This window comes from Hordeum vulgare, chromosome 3H (genome assembly GCF_904849725.1).
Source record: "Hordeum vulgare subsp. vulgare chromosome 3H, MorexV3_pseudomolecules_assembly, whole genome shotgun sequence".
In the NCBI taxonomy this organism is placed as follows: domain Eukaryota; kingdom Viridiplantae; phylum Streptophyta; class Magnoliopsida; order Poales; family Poaceae; genus Hordeum; species Hordeum vulgare.
In genome coordinates, this window is record NC_058520.1 from 517,895,375 (window position 1) to 517,907,647 (window position 12,273).

Here is a 12,273-nt window from a genome sequence, read left to right on the forward strand (position 1 = left end):
GTGGGGGTGTTCTCTATGGTTGCAATCTGGAGCATATTCTCAACGGTGTGTTGTCGGCTTCCTCCCGCTTCGCCGCTGACCTCCATGGCCGAAGGGTGGTGCTGGTAGTTCCTCTCCGGTGCTGCTGCTCTTTCAACCTCTTGGTCTTCGAACCAAAAGGGAGGCTTTTCCTTGGCTCAGACACGGCTTTCATCGTCTTCTTCATCCCAAGTGGTCTCGTCCCCGGTGACAGTGAGGATGGCCATGTTCTGCAGCTTCACTGCGGTGGCGGAGGACCTGATTGCGTTCTACACTTTTATGTTAGGGTCCTTTTTGTAAAATCTAAGGATTGCATTGTCATTTTTATTTTTCTAAGGACCTTCATATAACTTGTACCGCCGCTATTCTCATATAATGCAGCTTCCCTTCCCCTGTTCAAAAAAAAAAGTTTGCTCAAAAAAAAACTAGCATCACTATGTGTAGTGTAGTACACGGAAACGGAACGCTGTCGGCCACAGCACACGTGGCCGGTGGACAACACACTTGGGACTCCATTTCATAAGGCCAACTTTACCGCACGACCCCAAACGAACGTCTGGTTTAGTCGGATTTTGTTTGTTTGGAACGGCAATGGGTTCGCCCATGTCTGATTCTGTCCGTTGGATCGTGCGTGCGGCCACCGCGCGGCCGCATCCCAAATCATGTCCGTATTGGACGTGATTAAAAAAAATAAAAAAACTTAACTCAAAGGTGAACAAACGCAGTTAAAAAACTTAAAACATAATAACATTAACATAAAAACGGCCCAGTTTTCACGGCCACAAAACGGTCTTGTTTGACATAATTAACATAAAAAAAGCCCGTCGATGCTGAGGTACTGCCGGTCGTGCTGGCCGGCGGGCCTAGGGCCGATGGTGAAGGGAGCCGCGGCGGAGGCACGACCCGGTGGCGATGCGGCCTCCTCCTTCATGGAGCCGCGGCGGCGTCCCGACGAGGAGCCAGCCTCGCGGTCGTCCTTCCTCTTGCGGTCGTAGTTCCACAGGCCCATGGCTGCGAGGTGGGCGGACGGCGAGTTCGAGGAGGCTAGGGTTTGACTGTCGGGTTTCGAGGAGGCCGCGGGGTGGCGATGGAAATTATAGACGACGGCCGGTCCACGACTTCCCCATTTAAGAAGGACCGCGACCGTTCCCTGGGCGGATGACAAGCGGGCCCGACCGTTCGTGCGCATTGATGTGGGCGGGTGGGAGGTAGGTGGCCGCCTGCCACGCGTCCCCGACGCGGACGAGCGCGCGTCCGTTTGATGTCCGCTGCGACCAAACCCCATTCCTCACATGGACATGGACATGGACAGGGCCTCGGCGAGCATCATATGGGTGCTGCCGGCTGCGAGTGGCGTTGCGGCATGGTGACAAGTGCAGCCAACAGTGGCTGGCAACTCCTGCTGCCGAGCAAGCGGGCGTCGAGTGTTCCAACCGCGTGGATCTCGTCAGTGCTGCGAGGAAGCATGGGCTGCAGGTCAGCAGATTAGGCGCGAGGAAGGAGGACAGGCAGCGGAGTGCCACGACGGCGCCGGCCCGGCGAGCACCATGTGCGTGCTTGCTGGATGCAGTCGCCATCGACAGAGCCCCGCAACACCGAGGGAAGAAGCAGGCGCGAGAGCCCCCTTCCTCTCCTGATCCAGTAGCTGCGGCGGCGGACGGGGATGCGTACTGCCGGGAAGAGAAGACCAATTCGCGGTGAAGCAGGCGCAACTGCGGCGGCGGACGGGGACGCGTACTGCCGGGAAGAGAAGACCACCTCGTGGTGAAGCAGGCGCAGCTGGAGTTGAAGACCGCACGTGCGCCTAGGTTATCCCGGAGTGAGAAGCTCAAGCTGAACCGCGCCAAGCTCGCCGACCTGCTCCGGTACATCTCCAGCAAGAAGGGCCTCGAGGGCTTGCTGGAGGCGTCCTTCCGGCGTCGAGGCGAATCTACTCGGCGCGTCTTGGACGACCATGAAGCCATCACCTGCCGGCGTGCCAAGGAGGGGAACGGAGATGAACTGGCGGGGTCGCCCGCCAAGGAGGGGACGGGAGATGAACGGACGTGGTCGCGCGCCAAGGAGGGGAAGGGAGATGAGCTCCGGCGCCTGGAGAGCAGCACGTGCCCGTCCCCGAGACGCCCAAGCACGAGAGCGCCATCGCCGGTCGTCGGCGTGCAAGTGCCAGAGGGTGTGGAGGTCGTGGTCCTGGGTGTGCCATGCGAACCAACCAACTGAAGGGCATGCCCCGCCGCGCGCCAGAAGAGCAGAGGAGCACGGCGCGGCGCGGCGCGGGTGACTGCTGCTTCAAGTGCCCGCCCAGCAGGAGGGGTGACAGCAGCGCCGACGTTTGCCGAGGCCTCCGACTCCTACTCCAAGAGCAGCGGCTGGGACCGATGCCCGGATGCTCCACCGCTCCCTCCCTCCGTCGTTGTTGCTGCTCCCGCCGCATGCCCTTCAGTTGGTTGGTTCTGGTCGTGCACCTGCCTGCACGCGTACCAGGTCCTGGTCGTTGTTTTAAACGTGTCAAGCGAGCCGCAGACGTTGAGCTTCAGCGTGCTGACCACGACCCTCGGACGCCCGTCGGCGCCATCCATGCTCCACGGCCTCGTCGCGGATGAACCGCAGGAGCGAGCCCCCAGGGGGGATCCCGTCGGCGTCGTCCATGCTCTACGGCCTCGCCGCGGACGAACCGCAGGAGCAAGCCCTCGTCCAAGGGAGGGGGGGGATCCCGTCGGCGCCGTCCATGCTGTACGGCCTCGCCGCGGATGAACCGCAGGAGCGAGCCCTCGTCCAAGGGGGATCCCGTCGGCGCCGTCCATGCTCTACCGCCTCGCCGCGAATGAACCGCAGGAGCGAGCCCCCACTCTCCGCGGCGTGCATATAGATATAGATACGGTTTTGCTCAAACTCAGCTAGCTGAGTTTTTTGTTTGGCATCATTCACCAGGTGAACCGTTGATATTATTAGAGGATTCGTTTGTTTCCTAGCTGGGTAAATTGTGTTGTGGCGGATAACGCGGTCCATGTTGCGTTTTGTTTGTCTCGTGGTTCTCTTCTCTCTTGGCTAGCAGCTATTCACTTCCTGAGATGCGTGCACGTAATTGTTCAATTTAAATTGCATGCAGACTTGTGCAAGTGTCTAGTTGTTCTTTTTTTTAGTTCGTTGTTGCTGAACTAGTTCTGATCGATTTGAATTGTATGGAACAACCCTTGCTTTCGGCAGGGTCGTTCCCACGTCGGCATGAAACTGCAAGTTTTCAAATGTTGTTGTAATTGCATATTTTTATGATTAGGTCGTTACTGCATGTTTTCAAGGCTGGGTCGCAACTGTAAGTTCTTCAAATGATGTTGGAACGACGCTTGTTTAAGGCCTGTCGCAACTGCATGTTTTCAAGGCTGGGACGCAACTGCAAGTTTTTCAAATGTTGTCGTAATTAAATGTTTTCAAAACTAGGTCGCAACTACAAGTTTTTTAAATGCTGTCGTAATTGCATGTTTTCAAGGCTGGATCGCAACTGCAAATTTTTCAAATGTTGTGGTAATTGCATGTTTTCAAGGCTGGATCGCAACTGCAAGTTTTTTAAATGTTGTCGTAAATGCATGTTTTCAGGGCTGGGTCGCAACTGCAAGTTTTTCAAATGTTGTCGTGATTGCATGTTTTCAAGGCTGGGTCGCAATTGCATGTTTTTCAAATGTTGTCGCAACTACATGTGTTTAAGGCTGGGTCATAATTGCTTGTTTTTCAAATGTTGTCGCAACTACATGAGTTTAAGACTGGATCGCAGCATGTTTTTTAAATGTTGTCGCAACTGTATATTTTTAAGGCCTGGTTGCAACTTTTCACATCGGATCGGTTTGCATAAGAATGCATGTATCTTGCCAAGGTGTGTTGGTTTTTTCAAGCTTTGTCAAGGTGTGTGTGCGCGCATGTGTATGTGCATGTGTCTCATGTGCATATCTTCCAATGGCTTTTGTAGCATAGTAGATATTTTTTTAGCTAATGTAGCATAGTAGATGTGTTTCCTTTTTTTTGTTATTTTTTGGTAACAACCAACATGGACACAACTCAAACTAGCCAGCCTAAAAAAATAAGGAGCAACTCTAACCGTAGCTCTTCCAAAAAAAAGCAGGCTTTAACAAAAAATGATATTATCTTACGCTAGATGAATGAGAGCATACTATATCTCACCTAGATGAGTTCTAGACACTCCTTTGCTCAAACTCAGCTAGCTGAGTTTTTGGTTTGGCATCATTCACCAGGTGAACCGTTGATATTATTCACTTCAGGATTCGTTCGTTTCCTAGCTGGGTAAATTGTGTTGTGGCGGGGTAACGCGGCCCATGTTGCGTTTTGTTTGTCTCAAGTGGTTCTCTCTTGGCTAGCAACTATTCACTTCCTGAGATGCATGCATGTAATCGTTCAATTTAAATTGCATGCAGACTTGTGCTAGTGTCTAGTTGTTCATTTTTTTAGTTCGTTGTTGCTGGACTAGTTCTGATTGCTTTGAATTGTATGAAACAACCCTTGGGTTTGGTAGGGTCGTTCCCACGTCGGCATGAAACTGCAAGTTTTCAAATGCTGTTGCAATTGCATATTTTTATGATTAGGTCGCAACTGCATGTTTTCAAGGCTGGGTCGCAACTGTAAGTTCTTCAAATAATGTTGGAACGACGTGTTTTCAAGGCCTGTCGCAACTACATGTTTTCAAGGGGGACGCAACTGCATGTTTTTCAAATGTTGTTGTAATTATATGTTTTCAGAACTACTCCCTCCGTTCCTAAATATAAGTTTTTTAAGCGATTTTACTATGTGTCTACATAAGAAGCAAAATGATTGAATGTATACTCTAAAGTATGTCTATATACATCCGTATATAGTTCACTAGTGAAATCTCTACAAAGACTTATATTTAGGAACGAAGGGAGTAGGTCGCAATTGCAAGTTTTTTAAATGTTGTCGTAATTGCATGTTTTCAAGGATGGATCACAACTGCAAAATTTTCAAATGTTGTCGTAATTGCATGTTTTCAAGGATGGATCGCAACTCCAAGTTTTTTAAATGTTGTCGTAAATGCATGTTTTCAGGGCTGGGTCGCAACTGCAAGTTTTTCAAATGTTGTCGTGATTGCATGTTTTCAAGGCTAGGTCGCAATTGCATGTTTTTCAAATATTGTTGCAACTACATGTGTTTAAGGTTGGGTCATAATTGCTTGTTTTTCAAATGTTGTCGCAACTACGTAAGTTTAAGACTGGATCGCAATTGCATGTTTTTCAAATGTTGTCGCAACTGCATATTTTTAAGGCCGGGTTGCAACTTTCCACATCGGATCGGTTTGCATAAGAATGCATGTATCTTGTCAAGGTGTGTTGGTTTTTTCAAGCTTGTCAAGGTGTGTGTGCGCGCATGTGTATGTGCATGTGTCTGATTTGCATATCTTCCAATGGCTTTTGTAGCATAGTAGATATTTTTTTAGCTAATGTAGCATAGTAGATGTGTTTCCTTTTTTTTGTTATTTTTTGGTAACAACCAACATCGACACAACTGGAACGAGCCAGCCTAGAAAAACAAGGAGCAACTCTAACCGTAGCTCTTCCAGAAAAAAAAGCAGGCTTTAACAAAAAATGACATTATCTTACGCTAGGTGAATGAGAGCATACTATATCTCACCTAGATGAGTTCTAGACACTCCTTTGCTCAAACTCAGCTAGCGGAGTTTTTGGTTTGGCATCATTCACCAGGTGAACCGTTGATATTATTCACTTCAGGATTCGTTCGTTTCCTAGCTGGGTAAATTGTGTTGTGGCGGGGTAACGCGGCCCATGTTGCGTTTCGTTTGTCTCCAGTGGTTCTTTCTCGGCTAGATGCTATTCACTTCCAGGCTGAGATGCATGCATGTAATCGTTTAATTTAAATTGCATGCAAACTTGTGCTAGTGTCTAGATGTTCATCTTTTTTAGTTCGTTGTTGCTGGACTAGTTCTGATTGATTTGAATTGTATGAAACAATCCTTGATTTTGGCAAGGTCGTTCCCACGTCGGCATGAAACTGCAAGTTTTCAAATGTTGTTGTAATTGCATATTTTTATGATTAGGCCGCAACTGCATGTTTTCAAGGCCGGGTCACAACTGTAAGTTCTTCAAATGATGTTGAAACGGCGTGGTTTCAAGGCATGTCGCAACTGCATGTGTTTCAAGGCTGGGGCATAACTGTAAGTTTTTCAAATGTTGTCGTAATTGCATGTTTTTAAAACTGGGTCACAACTACAAGTTTTTTAAATGTTGTCGTAATTGCATGTTTTTAAAGCTGGGTCACAACTGCAAGTTTTTTAAATGTTGTCGTAATTGCTTGTTTTTAAGGCTGGATCAAAACTGTAAGTTTTTCAAATGTTGTCGTAATTGCATGTTTTCAAGGCTGGGTCGCAATTGCATGTTTTTCAAATGTTGTCGTAACTACATGTTTTCAAGGCTGGGTCACAATCGCATGTTTTTCAAATGTTTTTGCAACTACATAAGTTTAAGACTGGATCGCAATTGCATGTTTTTCAAATGTTATCGCAAGTGCATATTTTTAAGACCGGGTTGTAACTTTGCACAGCGGACCGGTTTGCATAAGCATGCATGTATCTTGCCAAGGTGTGTTAGTTTTGTCAGGCTTGTCAAGGTGTGTGCGCACATTTGTATGTGCATGTGTCTCATGTGCATATCTTCCAATGGCTTTTGTAGCATAGTAGATATTTTTTTAGCTAATGTAGCATAGTAGATGTGTTTCTTTTTTTTGTTATTTTTTGGTAACAACCAACATCAACACAACTGGAACCAGCCAGCCTAGAAAAACAAGGAGCAAGTCTAACCGTAGCTCTTCCAAAAAAAAGCAGGCTTTAACAAAAAATAATACTCTCTCCGTTCCTAAATATAAGTCTTTCTAGAGATTTTACTATTGGACTACATACGGATGTATATAGACATAATTTAGAATATAGATTTAATCATTTTGCTCCGTATGTAGACCCTTAATAAAATCATTTAAAAGACTTATATTTAAGAATGGAGGAAGTATTATCTTACGCTAGGTGAATGAGACCACATAATATATTCCATCTAAATGAGTTCTAGGCACTCTCATATAGATATACTAGGATGGACGGTGCGACCTCGGTCAACATGATCCTGGGGTCTTACATGTTGACCTGTTGACTTCATATGAAGTTGCAATAGAATAATAGTAACTCCATTGCCCTTTTTAATTCAATTAAAAATTGACCCCCAAAAAAGCCTTGTGGCTCTAAAACTGTTAAAAGGCGAGGGCGGATTCGAAAACAGCCTCCTCGCACTCGTTGTCCAGTCCAGAAACCCTCGCCGGCGAGCCGCGGGCCCTCCCCCGCCGCCGCATTCCGTCCACCCAGCGACCGCAGGCCCGCCCGCGCGCCCCCCCACCATGCAGATGATGCGGAGGGGCTCTCAGGGGCTTCTTGCCATGGCCCGCAGCAGCTTCTCCCCCCTCCTCCCACCGGGCTACCACCGGCGGCACCTCCTCTGCCTGCCGGACGAGATGCACAAGGTGTGGCTCCCCGAGAGCTTCCGCGGCGCTCGCACGTCCCCAGGCGGCCACGTGTAAGCTAAATCCAAACCCCTCCCTAAATTCTGATTTGCATGCTTAATTCCGGTGTTGATTCCGATGGTTGGTCCCACATACGCGGATCCCGATGGTCGGCTCGGATGATGGTGGTCACATCACATCTGTGGGGTTGAGCGGTTTGTCCCGTTTGGTATCTGGCCGTACTTTGGTGGACTTTGTATCAAGTGACTCACTTTTGGTTTGTGGTGCGCTAGATATAACTCTACTGATTTGGTTTCTCAATTTGGCAGCGGCAGCACCAGTAGCATATGGGATGGGCGCATGGTCATTAATTGAACAACTGACTCACCTGTTCATACATAGGCTGATTATTTATACCAGTTCCTAATCGTTCCTAAATACTCCTATAAGTTTTTGAAGAGGTTCTATTAAAAGACTACTCCCTCCCTCCATATAAAGGAGTTTATGCGGATGTATATATACATACTTCAAAGCATTTTCTTCCGTATGTAGTCTTCTAATGAAATCTCTAAAAGAAACTTATATTAAGAAACCGAGGGAGTGGTTTAACAAGGATGTGTTGCTGCCTGCACATGGTCACTATATATGAAATGCCCCATTCATTTATGTTGGTATCTTCATATGCTGTGCTATGCTGTGTAAATAGAATGTCAGTTTGCTCAATGTGGGCATTTATCATGTTTACATGAGGACACTTGAAGGTTGAAGACATGCACCTTTCATTCAGGCCCCACCATACCATGTGCTACTCTACTCACTCCACACATATAGCAGTTAGTTGCTCTTTTGTGTGCTATCTATCTAGCACTATCATTGAATTAATTTACTTCTTACTACTTATATACTTCTTTATCAATGCTGCTTACTAGTACTTGATTACAATTGCAGTACGCCTTTATCAACGCTGCTTACTAGTACTACCTCCGTTCCAAAATTCTTGTCTAAGATTTATTTAGATACGGATGTATCTAATACTAAAACATGACTAGATACATTCATGTTTAGAGAAATCTAAGACAAAAATTTTGGGACGGAGGGAGTACTAGATAACTACAAATCACAAATGTGCTCTGGCATGCACCCAAAGCAGGAGTGGGCCCGTACAGTAGCATGCATCAAAATGAGTGAGTGTACGTAGGACCTCTGTTGGATATACTAATGTGGTCCTATATATATAGATATATACTAACATACTCTTGTTGGATCATGAATTTTGATTACCCTACTACTTCCTCTATAAACAAATCTAAGAGTGTTTAGATCAATACTTTAGTGATCTAAACGCTTTTATATTTGTTTACTGAGGGAGTACTTTTTATTTATATATGTCTTGCAGCTGAATAACTAAACACCCTTAACCTTTTCTGAAATTGTTTATATGCAGTGCCATCAACGGACAAAGGCTATTTGTAGATTCTGAGGTTAGAATGGCGACAGAGCACTTCAAGCAAAATCCACTTATCCATCGTGTGCCAACGGATCGGCTGATTGTGCCGGATCCCGCAAGGCTGCATTTCGTCAAGGATGATGGAAACCGGCTAACCTGGTCCGGGCTTGATCTAGTCGACAGCATGCACAGGTCCGGTCTATCCACGAAGGGGTTATTCTGTAAGGAGAATGTGATTGTCCTGCCACGCCAAATGTCCTTCGGCTTGAAAGAGGTCAACATAGAGGCAGATGCAGGGCCGTTGGACATGACGGAGAGGGTGGACAACTACATCGAGTACGTCCGCTTCCTGTGTGGAAGAGTTGAAGACATGCATGGGGCTGAGGTTGTTGGCACCTTGCCTCTCTTCAAAGGCCTTGAAATGGCTGCGCTGGATGTGTTACAAGACGACCAACTTCTGGACCTGCTGCTGTATTATCCGGCACTGCTTCCTATTGACAGCAAGGGAATTCTTTTCTGTAGGATCTACAATCGGATAGTTAAAAGGTTTCCTTTGCTACATAAAGCTAAGTTGCCAGTTATTGGTTTTAAGCCCAATGCGAAGAAGAAGATCAACAATCCAAGGGATTTGTGTAAGAAGCTGTTGCGCGCTGTACCATATTCCAATAACCCAAGTTATACAAATTGGGGTAGTGTCATAGCAGCCAGAAATCCAGACGACTTCAAGTGTTTCGTGACACAGTCAAAGATGGATCGTAACTCTAGCATTGACCTTGTCGCTTTGCTTCGTCATGCACCAGCTCACCCGGTCGAGAAGTCGATGATAAAGCTGCTAACTTATCTGAAGCGAATCAAACAAGGCAAGCCGCTCCCTCCCTCCTCCGTCCTGGACAGTTCCACCGTCAAATCAGCACAATTCTCAACTTTATCAACCGTCCCCCCATCGTTTACAGAAGTACTACATCTGATGTTCGAGAGCTTCACAGAGTACCTACCTAATATGTCCAAGGCGTTTTGGACATACGGTGTGTATGGCTGGCTGGATGTCCGGGGTCTCTTTCCTCCTCGCGGCCGTTGATTCTTGTCGCTTTGCTTCGTCATGCACCAACTCACCCGCTCGAGGAGCCACTGAGCTGTCACTCGTCTCCTTGTACTGCCTCCTGTCCCTGTAAACAAGAACAGGCAGTTAGTTTTCATAAGTCCACCAGTATTCATCAGCATAGTAAGAGAGAACAGGAGCTTTGCCTAAGTATTACGTACTATTCATGAGTATGCACCCGAGGACAAGAAGTACCGAGATAGCTTTGACTAAGTAGAATTCATCAGTCATGACTATGGTGGCATACCTATCTTGTATGAATTGAGAATCTTTAATGCTCTGCTATTGTGCTTTGTCATGCCCTGTTGTTGCACCTGTGAAGATGCATTTTTTTCTGTTGTTGCACCCCTGTTGTTTCTTCCTATGCTGCATATATTATTTTTCACTTATTTTTTGGATTAAAACTTAAATGCGTCATTTAATTTGGCATTTAGTGAGATTCATGGTTGTTGAAAGTTTGCTACAATTTGGCATTTAGTGAGATTCATGGTTGTTGAAATTTTTTGAAACCTTTTTTGCAAATTGTGAATAATTTTGAAATGTTGAATATTTCTGAAAACACAAACAATTTTAAAATTTTGAAAAGTATTTTTCAAATGTGAATAAACTTTGTAGTTTGGTATCTTTTTTAAAAAATAAGAAAAAAAATTGGTATTCCGAACAGTTTCTTCACGAACACATTCTAAAAACGTGAAAAAATTAAAATCCCCGAACAATTTCTAAAGTGTGCAAAATTTTGAAAATTTCAAAAAATAAAATAAAAATAGGAATATCGTGAATTTATTTTTATTTTATTCATATTTTTTCAATAAAAAATTTGCTTGCATAATTTAAGAAAAAAATGACATTTGAAAATGTTCATGCATTTCAAAATAATGTTTGTGATGTTTCAAAAAAATTGCTATACAATTGAAAGAGGTTTCATAATTTTTTAGAGAAACTTCACTCATTTCAAAAAAATAAAGTCATTTTCTAAAAAATGTTTATGCAATGTACGAAAAAAAGGTTCACGTAATTTTTTATTAAAGTTTCCTACCATTTGGAAACATGGTTAGCGGGAATTTGAAAGATGTTTACCATGCATTCTAAAAATTGCTTGGGCTTGTATTTGAAAAATATTATTCATCATGTACTTAAAAAATGGTGAGCGTGTGTTAAAATGTTCCCGTATATACAGAAAAATATACAATGTGAATTACAAGCTCTTATTCGACTCTTTCTGATGTTATGATAAATTGCAATTGCTTCAATGACTATGGACTGTTGTTGGCTACTTCTCGGTAAGGTTTTTGTTTCATACTTTGCTTTGTGAAGGAATTGTTACTTTCCCATAAGAATCTTTATGATGTATTGCTGTTCTATGTGTGATCATGATGCCCTCATGTCTGTATTTTGTTTTATCGACACCTTCATCCCTAAACATGTGGACATGTTTATGGAACTTGGTTTTCGCTTGAGGACAAGCGAGGTCTAAGCTTGGTGGAGTTGAAACGTCCATTTTGCATCATGCTTTCATGTTGATATTTATCACTTTATGGGATATTATACTTATGCCTTTTCTCTCTTATTTTGCAAGGTTTATTTAAAGAGGGAGAATACCGGCAGCTAGTATTCTGGACTTGAAAAGGAGCGAGTCTGAGTCCTCTATTCTGCGCAACTCCAAATGTCTTGAAATTCAACGTGGATTTTTTTGGCAATATATAAAAAATACTGGGCGAAAGAAATACCAGAGGGGAGCTACTAGGGCCCCACAAGCTTGGTAGCCGCCGCCCCCCTCGTGGCGGCTACAGGGCTTGTGGGCACCCTGACGGCCCACTGGCCCCCTCTTTTGCTATATGAAGGGTTTCGTCCAGGAAAAAAAAATCAAGGTTGAGCTTTTTCGTGGATTCTCCGCCTCCATGAGGCGGAACTTGAGCAGAACCAATCTAGTGCTCCGGCAGGACGATCCTGTCGGGGAAACTTCCCTCCCGGAGGGGGAAATCGCCGCCATCGTCATCACCAACACTCCTCTCGTCGGATGGGAGTCATCTCCATCAACATCTCCATCAGCACCATCTCTTCTCCAAACCCTAGTTCATCTCTTCTAACCAATCTCCGTCTCGCGACTCCGATTGATACTTGTAAGGTTGCTAGTAGCATTGATTACTCTTTGTAGTTGATGCTAGTTGGATTACTTGGTGGAAGAGTTTAT